The sequence below is a fragment of the Mesoplodon densirostris genome, chromosome 4 (assembly GCF_025265405.1).
Source record: "Mesoplodon densirostris isolate mMesDen1 chromosome 4, mMesDen1 primary haplotype, whole genome shotgun sequence".
NCBI classification, from domain to species: Eukaryota; Metazoa; Chordata; class Mammalia; order Artiodactyla; family Ziphiidae; genus Mesoplodon; species Mesoplodon densirostris.
The window spans coordinates 113,614,615-113,630,973 of NC_082664.1; the positions used below are offsets into that span (position 1 = coordinate 113,614,615).

Genomic DNA, 16,359 nt, shown 5'->3' on the forward strand with positions numbered 1-16,359 from the left:
AAGTGGTGGGCTTCAGTAACCAAGACCCACGTTCAAACCCCACTGCGCAAACTAGGCTAGCTTCCCAGGCATGTGTTGCCAGCATCCAGCCACCAGGTTTGGCGGCCGTGAACCCGGAGGAAACACTCAAATTCTTGACAGTGTTGTCCTACGTGCCCTCCTCCTGCCCACCGGGTAAGTCGAACCTACTGGAAGCCACAGGCATCATTCAAGCACGGGGTCACTGTATACCAGGGATGGTAGACCGCAAACACGACTGCTTTGATGACACTGACCATACCCCATGCATCCTGGCACTTCTTCACTGACAGAGTGACACTACCGAGAACCTCCCAGAGATCAAAGGCACTCTCCCCGAGGACCACAGACCGATTTCCAATGGAAGAACTCTGCTTCGCGAGGGGACCTGCAAGCTTCAAAGGGCACAGTGGCTGTCCACGGCAGTGCACCTGGCATCGGAACACTGAACGCATCTCTGCTCCACCAACGGACTGCTCCAGATAAACCACTAGCTATCCAAAACTCCTGCGTGCCACAAGGGCTGGCCGCATCATGCCCTCTCGGAGAAACACTTTCGCTTTGCACATTCCCAAACAAGGAAACAAAGTGGCCAAAGGGCATGTTCGCATAACCCAAATACCCCCAAGGTGAGCGGCACAGACGCTTCAACATGTCCAACTTCTCGGCGTCCCGCAAGACACCCTTTGGGCGACATTCCTCCGGCAACGGGATCACAACTCTACGCAGGTTAAGTACGTAACCGCATCCTCATGTACTGCCAAAGCCATCCCCTTCGTGGGCAGCTGATGCCAGCACATCACGAACAGGACGCATTCTTGGGAAGACGTGGCCAGCTCCTGCAACCCAATCATGACAGCCCATCCCACGACATCACACCGGACATGTCCTCATGATGCCTTGCCATCTTCTGCAGGCCAGCAGCCACCACGCAGGCTTCAATGCAGCACTCGGTCCTAACCCCACTCCACGATGACCCACTTAGTGCCAAAACTCTGTCGGGATCTGCAGTGGAGTAGCCGACATGGGCAATACCTAGCCCTAATCCATCAGCTCCCTTCCGTTGAAGACCAACCGCAGCCCACACCCACCCACTGCTCCATCCCCACCGGGCACTAAAGAACTTCAGCGCGCCAAAACAAATGACAGGGAGGGACACAGGCCTGGCCTGAGGCTCCAGACTCCAACCAGGGATGCTTCCTCATTTTGGCTTCCAGAAATAGCCCCCGAAGCTGCATGGACAAACGTGATCCTGGCCAAAGCACACCTTTCCAAGCTGCAAGCTTACTGGGCCTACACCGGCACGCACTCCGACTCTCAAGAGCAGCAGGAGAGACTTCCCCTTCGCATGCCCTCAACGGTCTTTCAGCAGGGACCTAATGTGCGTAGATGACCCAGCTTATGGGCAGACACAGTGGACCCCCAGATAGGAGCACCTCGAATTCTGGAACCCTGGTGTGTGTTTGCATGCAGGTCAGAAGGGGACGCTGGCCCTCACTCCTCACTCTCCCCTACCCCCGAGAGATGAAACGTGCTGGACCTCAGATTCGATGAGGAGACGGTAGAGTGTTCTCACTCATTTTGTTCAGATTTTCCAAGGAATGCATACAAGGGTGTCACCATCGATCCAAGCACAGGCTGGGACGCTGCAGAACACAACCGGGCATGCCGTGGGGGTCTGAAGAGGAGAGATGACCTCGGAGTACTCCAAAACGCTGGGGAATCCACAGCCCTCAGGCCACTCAGAAAGAGCAACAGTCAATCCACTCTTGCAGCCATTTGGACCGTCTGAGGAAAACCTCATATCCAATGGCACATCATAGGGTGGGTGAAAGCCTACCTTCCTGAGTTAGCCAGAGCCACGCGTAGCAACATGCCCCCGTGTCATTTTTCCACTTTTCCTTAGCACCTGCAGTCATCAGCCAACGCGTAGGTCTTCTTCTCTTTGCCGACGGCCAGCCTTGTCCAGCATCTGCACCTGAGAACTGGACATAAATCAGGTATGCTTCAGAATTGGACCGGTGTACTCAGAGATCATGATTCATGAGAATTTTTACCTGGGCTTGAGCTCGGACCCTGCCTCCCAAGGACGTCTACCTTTACAGAGAACTCAATGTTTGTCTGACAGCACGACTGCAGTAAGTAAGGCGTGTACATTGGCCAGTACGTGAGAGGGTATATTTTTGTTTTCACGCATGTGCGCGTGTGTGACTGTTACTGCACACGACGACGTGCTTGTGGGCTTCTTTGTGTGCCTCTGAATCCGCATCTTGCTCTCTGTGTGTCCCTGTGGCCCTCTCCTGAGACCTCGAACCATAAAAGCCAGAGTTTATACACAGCGTCCTGGATTTGGACCCCCCACTGAATGGAGAAAGACGTCTTCAAGCTTCAACAGACTGAATGTGAACTTTGAAACCCAGGGGGGTTTCAAATGGGCCAAGGACTTCAACTATTCCACAGCCAAGCCTTCTGACCAACGCACAAACACCTGACGAGACCTGCTTTCCAACCGTGGGTGTAACATATAGATGGACCCAGAAATCCTGCAACCTAGTAGAATATGTAATGTGCACTTGGGGGCACTCCCATCATTTTTAGGAGCAAGGAAACCTCCTATGGGCGGGCCGACCTGCGACTGGCTACAGGCAAGATGCAGCCCGGCACCTCTCAAGGGGCTAACGAAATTCGGCCCAACTGCCAATTGTTGCCAACTATGCCTAATCACTTTGCGAGGACCCATGGGAATGCCCACCACAGGAAGTGGTGGGCTTCAGTAACCAACACCCACGTTCAAACCCCACTGCGGAAACTAGGCTAGCTTCCCAGGCACGTGTTGCCAGCATCCAGCCACCAGGTTTGGCGGCCCTGAACCCGGAGGAAACACTCAAATTCTTGACAGTGTTGTCCTAGGTGCCCTCCTCCTGCCCACCGGGTAAGACGAACCTACTGGAAGCCACAGACATCATTTAAACTCGGGGTCACTGTATACCAGGGATGGCAGACCGCAAACACGACTGCTTTGATGACACTGACCATACCCCATGCATCCTGGCACTTCTTCACTGACAGAGTGACACTACCGAGAACCTCACAGAGATCAAAGGCACTCTCCCCGAGGACCACAGACCGATTTCCAATGGAAGAACTCTGCTTCGCGAGGGGACCTGCAAGCTTCAAAGGGCACAGTGGCTGTCCACGGCAGTGCACCTGGCATCGGAACACTGAACGCATCTCTGCTCCGCCAACGGACTGCTCCAGATAAACCACTAGCTATCCAAAACTCCTGCGTGCCACAAGGGCTGGCCGCATCATGCCCTCTCGGAGAAACACTTTCGCTTTGCACATTCCCAAACAAGGAAACAAAGTGGCCAAAGGGCATGTTCGCATAACCCAAATACCCCCAAGATGAGCGGCACAGACGCTTCAACATGTCCAACTTCTCGGCGTCCTGCAAGACACCCTTTGGGCGACATTCCTCCGGCAACGGGATCACAACTCTACGCAGGTTAAGTACGTAACCGCTTCCCCATGTACTGCCAAAGCCATCCCCTTCGTGGGCAGCTGATGCCAGCACATCACGAACAGGACGCATTCTTGGGAAGACGTGGCCAGCTCCTGCAACCCAATCATGACAGCCCATCCCACGACATCACACAGGACATGTCCTCATGATGCCTTGCCATCTTCTGCAGGCCAGCAGCCACCACGCAGGCTTCAATGCAGCACTCGGTCCTAACCCCACTCCACGATGACCCACTTAGTGCCAAAACTCTGTCAGGAGCTGCAGTGGAGTAGCCGACATGGGCAATACCTAGCCCTAATCCATCAGCTCCCTTCCGTTGAAGACCAACCCCAGCCCACACCCACCCACTGCTCCATCCCCACCGGGCACTAAAGAACTTCAACGCGCCAAAACAAATGACAGAGAGGGACACCTGCCTGGCCTGAGGCTCCAGGCTCCAACCAGGGATGCTTCCTCATTTTGGCTTCCAGAAATAGCCCCCGAAGCTGCATGCACAAACGTGATCCTGGCCAAAGCACACCTTTCCAAGCTGCAAGCTTACTGGGCCTACACCAGCACACACTCCGACTCTGAAGACCAGCAGGAGAGCCTTCCCCCTCGCATGCCCTCAACGGTCTTTCAGCAGGGACCTAATATGCGTAGATGACCCAGCTTATGGGCAGACACAGTGGACCCCCAGAGAGGAGCACCTCGAATTCTGGAACCCTGGTGTGTGTTTGCATGCAGGTCAGAAGGGGACGCTGGCCCTCACTCCTCACTCTCCCCTACCCCCGAGAGACGAAACGTGCTGGACCTCAGATTCGATGAGGAGACGGTAGAGTGTTCTCACTCATTTTGTTCAGATTTTCCAAGGAATGCATACAAGGGTGTCACCATCGATCCAAGCACAGGCTGGGACGCTGCAGAACACAACCGGGCATGCCGTGGGGGTGTGAAGAGGAGAGATGACCTCGGAATACTCCAAAACGCTGGGGAATCCACAGCCCTCAGGCCACTCAGAAAGAGCAACAGTCAATCCACTCTTGCAGCCATTTGGACCGTCTGAGGAAAACCTCATATCCAATGGCACATCATAGGGTGCGTGAAAGCCTACCTTACTGAGTTCTGACCAACGCACAAACACCTGACGAGACCTGCTTTCCAACCGTGGGTGTAACATATAGATGGACCCAAAAATCCTGCAACCTAGTAGAATATGTAATGTGCACTTGGGGGCACTCCCATCATTTTTAGGAGCAAGGAAACCTCCTATGGGCGGGCCGACCTGCGACTGGCTACAGGCAAGATGCAGCCCGGCACCTCTCAAGGGGCTAACGAAATTCGGCCCAACTGCCAATTGATGCCAACTATGCCAAATCACTTTGCGAGGACCCATGGGAATGCCCACCACAGAAAGTGGTGGGCTTCAGTAACCAAGACCCACGTTCAAACCCCACTGCGCAAACTAGGCTAGCTTCCCAGGCATGTGTTGCCAGCATCCAGCCACCAGGTTTGGCGGCCGTGAACCCGGAGGAAACACTCAAATTCTTGACAGTGTTGTCCTACGTGCCCTCCTCCTGCCCACCGGGTAAGTCGAACCTACTGGAAGCCACAGGCATCATTCAAGCACGGGGTCACTGTATACCAGGGATGGCAGACCGCAAACACGACTGCTTTGATGACACTGACCATACCCCATGCATCCTGGCACTTCTTCACTGACAGAGTGACACTACCGAGAACCTCCCAGAGATCAAAGGCACTCTCCCCGAGGACCACAGACCGATTTCCAATGGAAGAACTCTGCTTCGCGAGGGGACCTGCAAGCTTCAAAGGGCACAGTGGCTGTCCACGGCAGTGCACCTGGCATCGGAACACTGAACGCATCTCTGCTCCACCAACGGACTGCTCCAGATAAACCACTAGCTATCCAAAACTCCTGCGTGCCACAAGGGCTGGCCGCATCATGCCCTCTCGGAGAAACACTTTCGCTTTGCACATTCCCAAACAAGGAAACAAAGTGGCCAAAGGGCATGTTCGCATAACCCAAATACCCCCAAGGTGAGCGGCACAGACGCTTCAACATGTCCAACTTCTCGGCGTCCCGCAAGACACCCTTTGGGCGACATTCCTCCGGCAACGGGATCACAACTCTACGCAGGTTAAGTACGTAACCGCATCCTCATGTACTGCCAAAGCCATCCCCTTCGTGGGCAGCTGATGCCAGCACATCACGAACAGGACGCATTCTTGGGAAGACGTGGCCAGCTCCTGCAACCCAATCATGACAGCCCATCCCACGACATCACACCGGACATGTCCTCATGATGCCTTGCCATCTTCTGCAGGCCAGCAGCCACCACGCAGGCTTCAATGCAGCACTCGGTCCTAACCCCACTCCACGATGACCCACTTAGTGCCAAAACTCTGTCGGGATCTGCAGTGGAGTAGCCGACATGGGCAATACCTAGCCCTAATCCATCAGCTCCCTTCCGTTGAAGACCAACCGCAGCCCACACCCACCCACTGCTCCATCCCCACCGGGCACTAAAGAACTTCAGCGCGCCAAAACAAATGACAGGGAGGGACACAGGCCTGGCCTGAGGCTCCAGACTCCAACCAGGGATGCTTCCTCATTTTGGCTTCCAGAAATAGCCCCCGAAGCTGCATGGACAAACGTGATCCTGGCCAAAGCACACCTTTCCAAGCTGCAAGCTTACTGGGCCTACACCGGCACGCACTCCGACTCTCAAGAGCAGCAGGAGAGACTTCCCCTTCGCATGCCCTCAACGGTCTTTCAGCAGGGACCTAATGTGCGTAGATGACCCAGCTTATGGGCAGACACAGTGGACCCCCAGATAGGAGCACCTCGAATTCTGGAACCCTGGTGTGTGTTTGCATGCAGGTCAGAAGGGGACGCTGGCCCTCACTCCTCACTCTCCCCTACCCCCGAGAGATGAAACGTGCTGGACCTCAGATTCGATGAGGAGACGGTAGAGTGTTCTCACTCATTTTGTTCAGATTTTCCAAGGAATGCATACAAGGGTGTCACCATCGATCCAAGCACAGGCTGGGACGCTGCAGAACACAACCGGGCATGCCGTGGGGGTCTGAAGAGGAGAGATGACCTCGGAGTACTCCAAAACGCTGGGGAATCCACAGCCCTCAGGCCACTCAGAAAGAGCAACAGTCAATCCACTCTTGCAGCCATTTGGACCGTCTGAGGAAAACCTCATATCCAATGGCACATCATAGGGTGGGTGAAAGCCTACCTTCCTGAGTTAGCCAGAGCCACGCGTAGCAACATGCCCCCGTGTCATTTTTCCACTTTTCCTTAGCACCTGCAGTCATCAGCCAACGCGTAGGTCTTCTTCTCTTTGCCGACGGCCAGCCTTGTCCAGCATCTGCACCTGAGAACTGGACATAAATCAGGTATGCTTCAGAATTGGACCGGTGTACTCAGAGATCATGATTCATGAGAATTTTTACCTGGGCTTGAGCTCGGACCCTGCCTCCCAAGGACGTCTACCTTTACAGAGAACTCAATGTTTGTCTGACAGCACGACTGCAGTAAGTAAGGCGTGTACATTGGCCAGTACGTGAGAGGGTATATTTTTGTTTTCACGCATGTGCGCGTGTGTGACTGTTACTGCACACGACGACGTGCTTGTGGGCTTCTTTGTGTGCCTCTGAATCCGCATCTTGCTCTCTGTGTGTCCCTGTGGCCCTCTCCTGAGACCTCGAACCATAAAAGCCAGAGTTTATACACAGCGTCCTGGATTTGGACCCCCCCCCACTGATTGGAGAAAGACCTCTTCAAGCTTCAAAAGACTGAATGAGAACTTTGAAACCCAGGGGGTTTTAAAATGGGCCAAGGACTTCAACTATTCCACAGCCAAGCCTTCTGACCAACGCACAAACACCTGACGAGACCTGCTTTCCAACCGTGGGTGTAACATATAGATGGACCCAGAAATCCTGCAACCTAGTAGAATATGTAATGTGCACTTGGGGGCACTCCCATCATTTTTAGGAGCAAGGAAACCTCCTATGGGCGGGCCGACCTGCGACTGGCTACAGGCAAGATGCAGCCCGGCACCTCTCAAGGGGCTAACGAAATTCGGCCCAACTGCCAATTGTTGCCAACTATGCCTAATCACTTTGCGAGGACCCATGGGAATGCCCACCACAGGAAGTGGTGGGCTTCAGTAACCAACACCCACGTTCAAACCCCACTGCGGAAACTAGGCTAGCTTCCCAGGCACGTGTTGCCAGCATCCAGCCACCAGGTTTGGCGGCCCTGAACCCGGAGGAAACACTCAAATTCTTGACAGTGTTGTCCTAGGTGCCCTCCTCCTGCCCACCGGGTAAGACGAACCTACTGGAAGCCACAGACATCATTTAAACTCGGGGTCACTGTATACCAGGGATGGCAGACCGCAAACACGACTGCTTTGATGACACTGACCATACCCCATGCATCCTGGCACTTCTTCACTGACAGAGTGACACTACCGAGAACCTCACAGAGATCAAAGGCACTCTCCCCGAGGACCACAGACCGATTTCCAATGGAAGAACTCTGCTTCGCGAGGGGACCTGCAAGCTTCAAAGGGCACAGTGGCTGTCCACGGCAGTGCACCTGGCATCGGAACACTGAACGCATCTCTGCTCCGCCAACGGACTGCTCCAGATAAACCACTAGCTATCCAAAACTCCTGCGTGCCACAAGGGCTGGCCGCATCATGCCCTCTCGGAGAAACACTTTCGCTTTGCACATTCCCAAACAAGGAAACAAAGTGGCCAAAGGGCATGTTCGCATAACCCAAATACCCCCAAGATGAGCGGCACAGACGCTTCAACATGTCCAACTTCTCGGCGTCCTGCAAGACACCCTTTGGGCGACATTCCTCCGGCAACGGGATCACAACTCTACGCAGGTTAAGTACGTAACCGCTTCCCCATGTACTGCCAAAGCCATCCCCTTCGTGGGCAGCTGATGCCAGCACATCACGAACAGGACGCATTCTTGGGAAGACGTGGCCAGCTCCTGCAACCCAATCATGACAGCCCATCCCACGACATCACACAGGACATGTCCTCATGATGCCTTGCCATCTTCTGCAGGCCAGCAGCCACCACGCAGGCTTCAATGCAGCACTCGGTCCTAACCCCACTCCACGATGACCCACTTAGTGCCAAAACTCTGTCAGGAGCTGCAGTGGAGTAGCCGACATGGGCAATACCTAGCCCTAATCCATCAGCTCCCTTCCGTTGAAGACCAACCCCAGCCCACACCCACCCACTGCTCCATCCCCACCGGGCACTAAAGAACTTCAACGCGCCAAAACAAATGACAGAGAGGGACACCTGCCTGGCCTGAGGCTCCAGGCTCCAACCAGGGATGCTTCCTCATTTTGGCTTCCAGAAATAGCCCCCGAAGCTGCATGCACAAACGTGATCCTGGCCAAAGCACACCTTTCCAAGCTGCAAGCTTACTGGGCCTACACCAGCACACACTCCGACTCTGAAGACCAGCAGGAGAGCCTTCCCCCTCGCATGCCCTCAACGGTCTTTCAGCAGGGACCTAATATGCGTAGATGACCCAGCTTATGGGCAGACACAGTGGACCCCCAGAGAGGAGCACCTCGAATTCTGGAACCCTGGTGTGTGTTTGCATGCAGGTCAGAAGGGGACGCTGGCCCTCACTCCTCACTCTCCCCTACCCCCGAGAGACGAAACGTGCTGGACCTCAGATTCGATGAGGAGACGGTAGAGTGTTCTCACTCATTTTGTTCAGATTTTCCAAGGAATGCATACAAGGGTGTCACCATCGATCCAAGCACAGGCTGGGACGCTGCAGAACACAACCGGGCATGCCGTGGGGGTGTGAAGAGGAGAGATGACCTCGGAATACTCCAAAACGCTGGGGAATCCACAGCCCTCAGGCCACTCAGAAAGAGCAACAGTCAATCCACTCTTGCAGCCATTTGGACCGTCTGAGGAAAACCTCATATCCAATGGCACATCATAGGGTGCGTGAAAGCCTACCTTACTGAGTTCTGACCAACGCACAAACACCTGACGAGACCTGCTTTCCAACCGTGGGTGTAACATATAGATGGACCCAAAAATCCTGCAACCTAGTAGAATATGTAATGTGCACTTGGGGGCACTCCCATCATTTTTAGGAGCAAGGAAACCTCCTATGGGCGGGCCGACCTGCGACTGGCTACAGGCAAGATGCAGCCCGGCACCTCTCAAGGGGCTAACGAAATTCGGCCCAACTGCCAATTGATGCCAACTATGCCAAATCACTTTGCGAGGACCCATGGGAATGCCCACCACAGAAAGTGGTGGGCTTCAGTAACCAAGACCCACGTTCAAACCCCACTGCGCAAACTAGGCTAGCTTCCCAGGCATGTGTTGCCAGCATCCAGCCACCAGGTTTGGCGGCCGTGAACCCGGAGGAAACACTCAAATTCTTGACAGTGTTGTCCTACGTGCCCTCCTCCTGCCCACCGGGTAAGTCGAACCTACTGGAAGCCACAGGCATCATTCAAGCACGGGGTCACTGTATACCAGGGATGGCAGACCGCAAACACGACTGCTTTGATGACACTGACCATACCCCATGCATCCTGGCACTTCTTCACTGACAGAGTGACACTACCGAGAACCTCCCAGAGATCAAAGGCACTCTCCCCGAGGACCACAGACCGATTTCCAATGGAAGAACTCTGCTTCGCGAGGGGACCTGCAAGCTTCAAAGGGCACAGTGGCTGTCCACGGCAGTGCACCTGGCATCGGAACACTGAACGCATCTCTGCTCCACCAACGGACTGCTCCAGATAAACCACTAGCTATCCAAAACTCCTGCGTGCCACAAGGGCTGGCCGCATCATGCCCTCTCGGAGAAACACTTTCGCTTTGCACATTCCCAAACAAGGAAACAAAGTGGCCAAAGGGCATGTTCGCATAACCCAAATACCCCCAAGGTGAGCGGCACAGACGCTTCAACATGTCCAACTTCTCGGCGTCCCGCAAGACACCCTTTGGGCGACATTCCTCCGGCAACGGGATCACAACTCTACGCAGGTTAAGTACGTAACCGCATCCTCATGTACTGCCAAAGCCATCCCCTTCGTGGGCAGCTGATGCCAGCACATCACGAACAGGACGCATTCTTGGGAAGACGTGGCCAGCTCCTGCAACCCAATCATGACAGCCCATCCCACGACATCACACCGGACATGTCCTCATGATGCCTTGCCATCTTCTGCAGGCCAGCAGCCACCACGCAGGCTTCAATGCAGCACTCGGTCCTAACCCCACTCCACGATGACCCACTTAGTGCCAAAACTCTGTCGGGATCTGCAGTGGAGTAGCCGACATGGGCAATACCTAGCCCTAATCCATCAGCTCCCTTCCGTTGAAGACCAACCGCAGCCCACACCCACCCACTGCTCCATCCCCACCGGGCACTAAAGAACTTCAGCGCGCCAAAACAAATGACAGGGAGGGACACAGGCCTGGCCTGAGGCTCCAGACTCCAACCAGGGATGCTTCCTCATTTTGGCTTCCAGAAATAGCCCCCGAAGCTGCATGGACAAACGTGATCCTGGCCAAAGCACACCTTTCCAAGCTGCAAGCTTACTGGGCCTACACCGGCACGCACTCCGACTCTCAAGAGCAGCAGGAGAGACTTCCCCTTCGCATGCCCTCAACGGTCTTTCAGCAGGGACCTAATGTGCGTAGATGACCCAGCTTATGGGCAGACACAGTGGACCCCCAGATAGGAGCACCTCGAATTCTGGAACCCTGGTGTGTGTTTGCATGCAGGTCAGAAGGGGACGCTGGCCCTCACTCCTCACTCTCCCCTACCCCCGAGAGATGAAACGTGCTGGACCTCAGATTCGATGAGGAGACGGTAGAGTGTTCTCACTCATTTTGTTCAGATTTTCCAAGGAATGCATACAAGGGTGTCACCATCGATCCAAGCACAGGCTGGGACGCTGCAGAACACAACCGGGCATGCCGTGGGGGTCTGAAGAGGAGAGATGACCTCGGAGTACTCCAAAACGCTGGGGAATCCACAGCCCTCAGGCCACTCAGAAAGAGCAACAGTCAATCCACTCTTGCAGCCATTTGGACCGTCTGAGGAAAACCTCATATCCAATGGCACATCATAGGGTGGGTGAAAGCCTACCTTCCTGAGTTAGCCAGAGCCACGCGTAGCAACATGCCCCCGTGTCATTTTTCCACTTTTCCTTAGCACCTGCAGTCATCAGCCAACGCGTAGGTCTTCTTCTCTTTGCCGACGGCCAGCCTTGTCCAGCATCTGCACCTGAGAACTGGACATAAATCAGGTATGCTTCAGAATTGGACCGGTGTACTCAGAGATCATGATTCATGAGAATTTTTACCTGGGCTTGAGCTCGGACCCTGCCTCCCAAGGACGTCTACCTTTACAGAGAACTCAATGTTTGTCTGACAGCACGACTGCAGTAAGTAAGGCGTGTACATTGGCCAGTACGTGAGAGGGTATATTTTTGTTTTCACGCATGTGCGCGTGTGTGACTGTTACTGCACACGACGACGTGCTTGTGGGCTTCTTTGTGTGCCTCTGAATCCGCAGCTTGCTCTCTGTGTGTCCCTGTGGCCCTCTCCTGAGACCTCGAACCATAAAAGCCAGAGTTTATACACAGCGTCCTGGATTTGGACCCCCCACTGAATGGAGAAAGACGTCTTCAAGCTTCAACAGACTGAATGTGAACTTTGAAACCCAGGGGGGTTTCAAATGGGCCAAGGACTTCAACTATTCCACAGCCAAGCCTTCTGACCAACGCACAAAGACCTGACGAGACCTGCTTTCCAACCGTGGGTGTAACATATAGATGGACCCAGAAATCCTGCAACCTAGTAGAATATGTAATGTGCACTTGGGGGCACTCCCATCATTTTTAGGAGCAAGGAAACCTCCTATGGGCGGGCCGACCTGCGACTGGCTACAGGCAAGATGCAGCCCGGCACCTCTCAAGGGGCTAACGAAATTCGGCCCAACTGCCAATTGTTGCCAACTATGCCTAATCACTTTGCGAGGACCCATGGGAATGCCCACCACAGGAAGTGGTGGGCTTCAGTAACCAAGACCCACGTTCAAACCCCACTGCGGAAACTAGGCTAGCTTCCCAGGCACGTGTTGCCAGCATCCAGCCACCAGGTTTGGCGGCCCTGAACCCGGAGGAAACACTCAAATTCTTGACAGTGTTGTCCTAGGTGCCCTCCTCCTGCCCACCGGGTAAGACGAACCTACTGGAAGCCACAGACATCATTTAAACTCGGGGTCACTGTATACCAGGGATGGCAGAGCGCAAACACGACTGCTTTGATGACACTGACCATACCCCATGCATCCTGGCACTTCTTCACTGACAGAGTGACACTACCGAGAACCTCACAGAGATCAAAGGCACTCTCCCCGAGGACCACAGACCGATTTCCAATGGATGAACTCTGCTTCGCGAGGGGACCTGCAAGCTTCAAAGGGCACAGTGGCTGTCCACGGCAGTGCACCTGGCATCGGAACACTGAACGCATCTCTGCTCCGCCAACGGACTGCTCCAGATAAACCACTAGCTATCCAAAACTCCTGCGTGCCACAAGGGCTGGCCGCATCATGCCCTCTCGGAGAAACACTTTCGCTTTGCACATTCCCAAACAAGGAAACAAAGTGGCCAAAGGGCATGTTCGCATAACCCAAATACCCCCAAGATGAGCGGCACAGACGCTTCAACATGTCCAACTTCTCGGCGTCCTGCAAGACACCCTTTGGGCGACATTCCTCCGGCAACGGGATCACAACTCTACGCAGGTTAAGTACGTAACCGCTTCCCCATGTACTGCCAAAGCCATCCCCTTCGTGGGCAGCTGATGCCAGCACATCACGAACAGGACGCATTCTTGGGAAGACGTGGCCAGCTCCTGCAACCCAATCATGACAGCCCATCCCACGACATCACACAGGACATGTCCTCATGATGCCTTGCCATCTTCTGCAGGCCAGCAGCCACCACGCAGGCTTCAATGCAGCACTCGGTCCTAACCCCACTCCACGATGACCCACTTAGTGCCAAAACTCTGTCAGGAGCTGCAGTGGAGTAGCCGACATGGGCAATACCTAGCCCTAATCCATCAGCTCCCTTCCGTTGAAGACCAACCCCAGCCCACACCCACCCACTGCTCCATCCCCACCGGGCACTAAAGAACTTCAACGCGCCAAAACAAATGACAGAGAGGGACACCTGCCTGGCCTGAGGCTCCAGGCTCCAACCAGGGATGCTTCCTCATTTTGGCTTCCAGAAATAGCCCCCGAAGCTGCATGCACAAACGTGATCCTGGCCAAAGCACACCTTTCCAAGCTGCAAGCTTACTGGGCCTACACCAGCACACACTCCGACTCTGAAGACCAGCAGGAGAGCCTTCCCCCTCGCATGCCCTCAACGGTCTTTCAGCAGGGACCTAATATGCGTAGATGACCCAGCTTATGGGCAGACACAGTGGACCCCCAGAGAGGAGCACCTCGAATTCTGGAACCCTGGTGTGTGTTTGCATGCAGGTCAGAAGGGGACGCTGGCCCTCACTCCTCACTCTCCCCTACCCCCGAGAGACGAAACGTGCTGGACCTCAGATTCGATGAGGAGACGGTAGAGTGTTCTCACTCATTTTGTTCAGATTTTCCAAGGAATGCATACAAGGGTGTCACCATCGATCCAAGCACAGGCTGGGACGCTGCAGAACACAACCGGGCATGCCGTGGGGGTGTGAAGAGGAGAGATGACCTCGGAATACTCCAAAACGCTGGGGAATCCACAGCCCTCAGGCCACTCAGAAAGAGCAACAGTCAATCCACTCTTGCAGCCATTTGGACCGTCTGAGGAAAACCTCATATCCAATGGCACATCATAGGGTGCGTGAAAGCCTACCTTACTGAGTTCTGACCAACGCACAAACACCTGACGAGACCTGCTTTCCAACCGTGGGTGTAACATATAGATGGACCCAAAAATCCTGCAACCTAGTAGAATATGTAATGTGCACTTGGGGGCACTCCCATCATTTTTAGGAGCAAGGAAACCTCCTATGGGCGGGCCGACCTGCGACTGGCTACAGGCAAGATGCAGCCCGGCACCTCTCAAGGGGCTAACGAAATTCGGCCCAACTGCCAATTGATGCCAACTATGCCAAATCACTTTGCGAGGACCCATGGGAATGCCCACCACAGAAAGTGGTGGGCTTCAGTAACCAAGACCCACGTTCAAACCCCACTGCGCAAACTAGGCTAGCTTCCCAGGCATGTGTTGCCAGCATCCAGCCACCAGGTTTGGCGGCCGTGAACCCGGAGGAAACACTCAAATTCTTGACAGTGTTGTCCTACGTGCCCTCCTCCTGCCCACCGGGTAAGTCGAACCTACTGGAAGCCACAGGCATCATTCAAGCACGGGGTCACTGTATACCAGGGATGGCAGACCGCAAACACGACTGCTTTGATGACACTGACCATACCCCATGCATCCTGGCACTTCTTCACTGACAGAGTGACACTACCGAGAACCTCCCAGAGATCAAAGGCACTCTCCCCGAGGACCACAGACCGATTTCCAATGGAAGAACTCTGCTTCGCGAGGGGACCTGCAAGCTTCAAAGGGCACAGTGGCTGTCCACGGCAGTGCACCTGGCATCGGAACACTGAACGCATCTCTGCTCCACCAACGGACTGCTCCAGATAAACCACTAGCTATCCAAAACTCCTGCGTGCCACAAGGGCTGGCCGCATCATGCCCTCTCGGAGAAACACTTTCGCTTTGCACATTCCCAAACAAGGAAACAAAGTGGCCAAAGGGCATGTTCGCATAACCCAAATACCCCCAAGGTGAGCGGCACAGACGCTTCAACATGTCCAACTTCTCGGCGTCCCGCAAGACACCCTTTGGGCGACATTCCTCCGGCAACGGGATCACAACTCTACGCAGGTTAAGTACGTAACCGCATCCTCATGTACTGCCAAAGCCATCCCCTTCGTGGGCAGCTGATGCCAGCACATCACGAACAGGACGCATTCTTGGGAAGACGTGGCCAGCTCCTGCAACCCAATCATGACAGCCCATCCCACGACATCACACCGGACATGTCCTCATGATGCCTTGCCATCTTCTGCAGGCCAGCAGCCACCACGCAGGCTTCAATGCAGCACTCGGTCCTAACCCCACTCCACGATGACCCACTTAGTGCCAAAACTCTGTCGGGATCTGCAGTGGAGTAGCCGACATGGGCAATACCTAGCCCTAATCCATCAGCTCCCTTCCGTTGAAGACCAACCGCAGCCCACACCCACCCACTGCTCCATCCCCACCGGGCACTAAAGAACTTCAGCGCGCCAAAACAAATGACAGGGAGGGACACAGGCCTGGCCTGAGGCTCCAGACTCCAACCAGGGATGCTTCCTCATTTTGGCTTCCAGAAATAGCCCCCGAAGCTGCATGGACAAACGTGATCCTGGCCAAAGCACACCTTTCCAAGCTGCAAGCTTACTGGGCCTACACCGGCACGCACTCCGACTCTCAAGAGCAGCAGGAGAGACTTCCCCTTCGCATGCCCTCAACGGTCTTTCAGCAGGGACCTAATGTGCGTAGATGACCCAGCTTATGGGCAGACACAGTGGACCCCCAGATAGGAGCACCTCGAATTCTGGAACCCTGGTGTGTGTTTGCATGCAGGTCAGAAGGGGACGCTGGCCCTCACTCCTCACTCTCCCCTACCCCCGAGAGATGAAACGTGCT

The 16,359-nt window shown here is 54.6% G+C and overlaps 6 non-coding genes across 6 annotated transcripts; all 6 read right to left on the bottom strand.

Annotated features, from left to right (window-relative positions):
* Positions 1–1,554: 1,554 nt before the first annotated feature.
* LOC132490178 (small nucleolar RNA SNORD116) lies at positions 1,555–1,647 on the bottom strand. The gene has a single exon (XR_009532538.1). It is a non-coding gene; the product is annotated as a small nucleolar RNA SNORD116 (small nucleolar RNA).
* A 2,683-nt stretch (positions 1,648–4,330) lies between these two features.
* Positions 4,331–4,423, bottom strand: LOC132490179 (small nucleolar RNA SNORD116). Its single transcript, XR_009532539.1, has one exon. It is a non-coding gene; the product is annotated as a small nucleolar RNA SNORD116 (small nucleolar RNA).
* Positions 4,424–6,488: 2,065 nt separating this feature from the next.
* Positions 6,489–6,581, bottom strand: LOC132490180 (small nucleolar RNA SNORD116). Its single transcript, XR_009532540.1, has one exon. It is a non-coding gene; the product is annotated as a small nucleolar RNA SNORD116 (small nucleolar RNA).
* A 2,686-nt stretch (positions 6,582–9,267) lies between these two features.
* LOC132490181 (small nucleolar RNA SNORD116) lies at positions 9,268–9,360 on the bottom strand. The gene has a single exon (XR_009532541.1). It is a non-coding gene; the product is annotated as a small nucleolar RNA SNORD116 (small nucleolar RNA).
* A 2,065-nt stretch (positions 9,361–11,425) lies between these two features.
* LOC132490182 (small nucleolar RNA SNORD116) lies at positions 11,426–11,518 on the bottom strand. Its single transcript, XR_009532542.1, has one exon. It is a non-coding gene; the product is annotated as a small nucleolar RNA SNORD116 (small nucleolar RNA).
* Positions 11,519–14,201: 2,683 nt separating this feature from the next.
* Positions 14,202–14,294, bottom strand: LOC132490183 (small nucleolar RNA SNORD116). The gene has a single exon (XR_009532543.1). It is a non-coding gene; the product is annotated as a small nucleolar RNA SNORD116 (small nucleolar RNA).
* Positions 14,295–16,359: the final 2,065 nt, after the last annotated feature.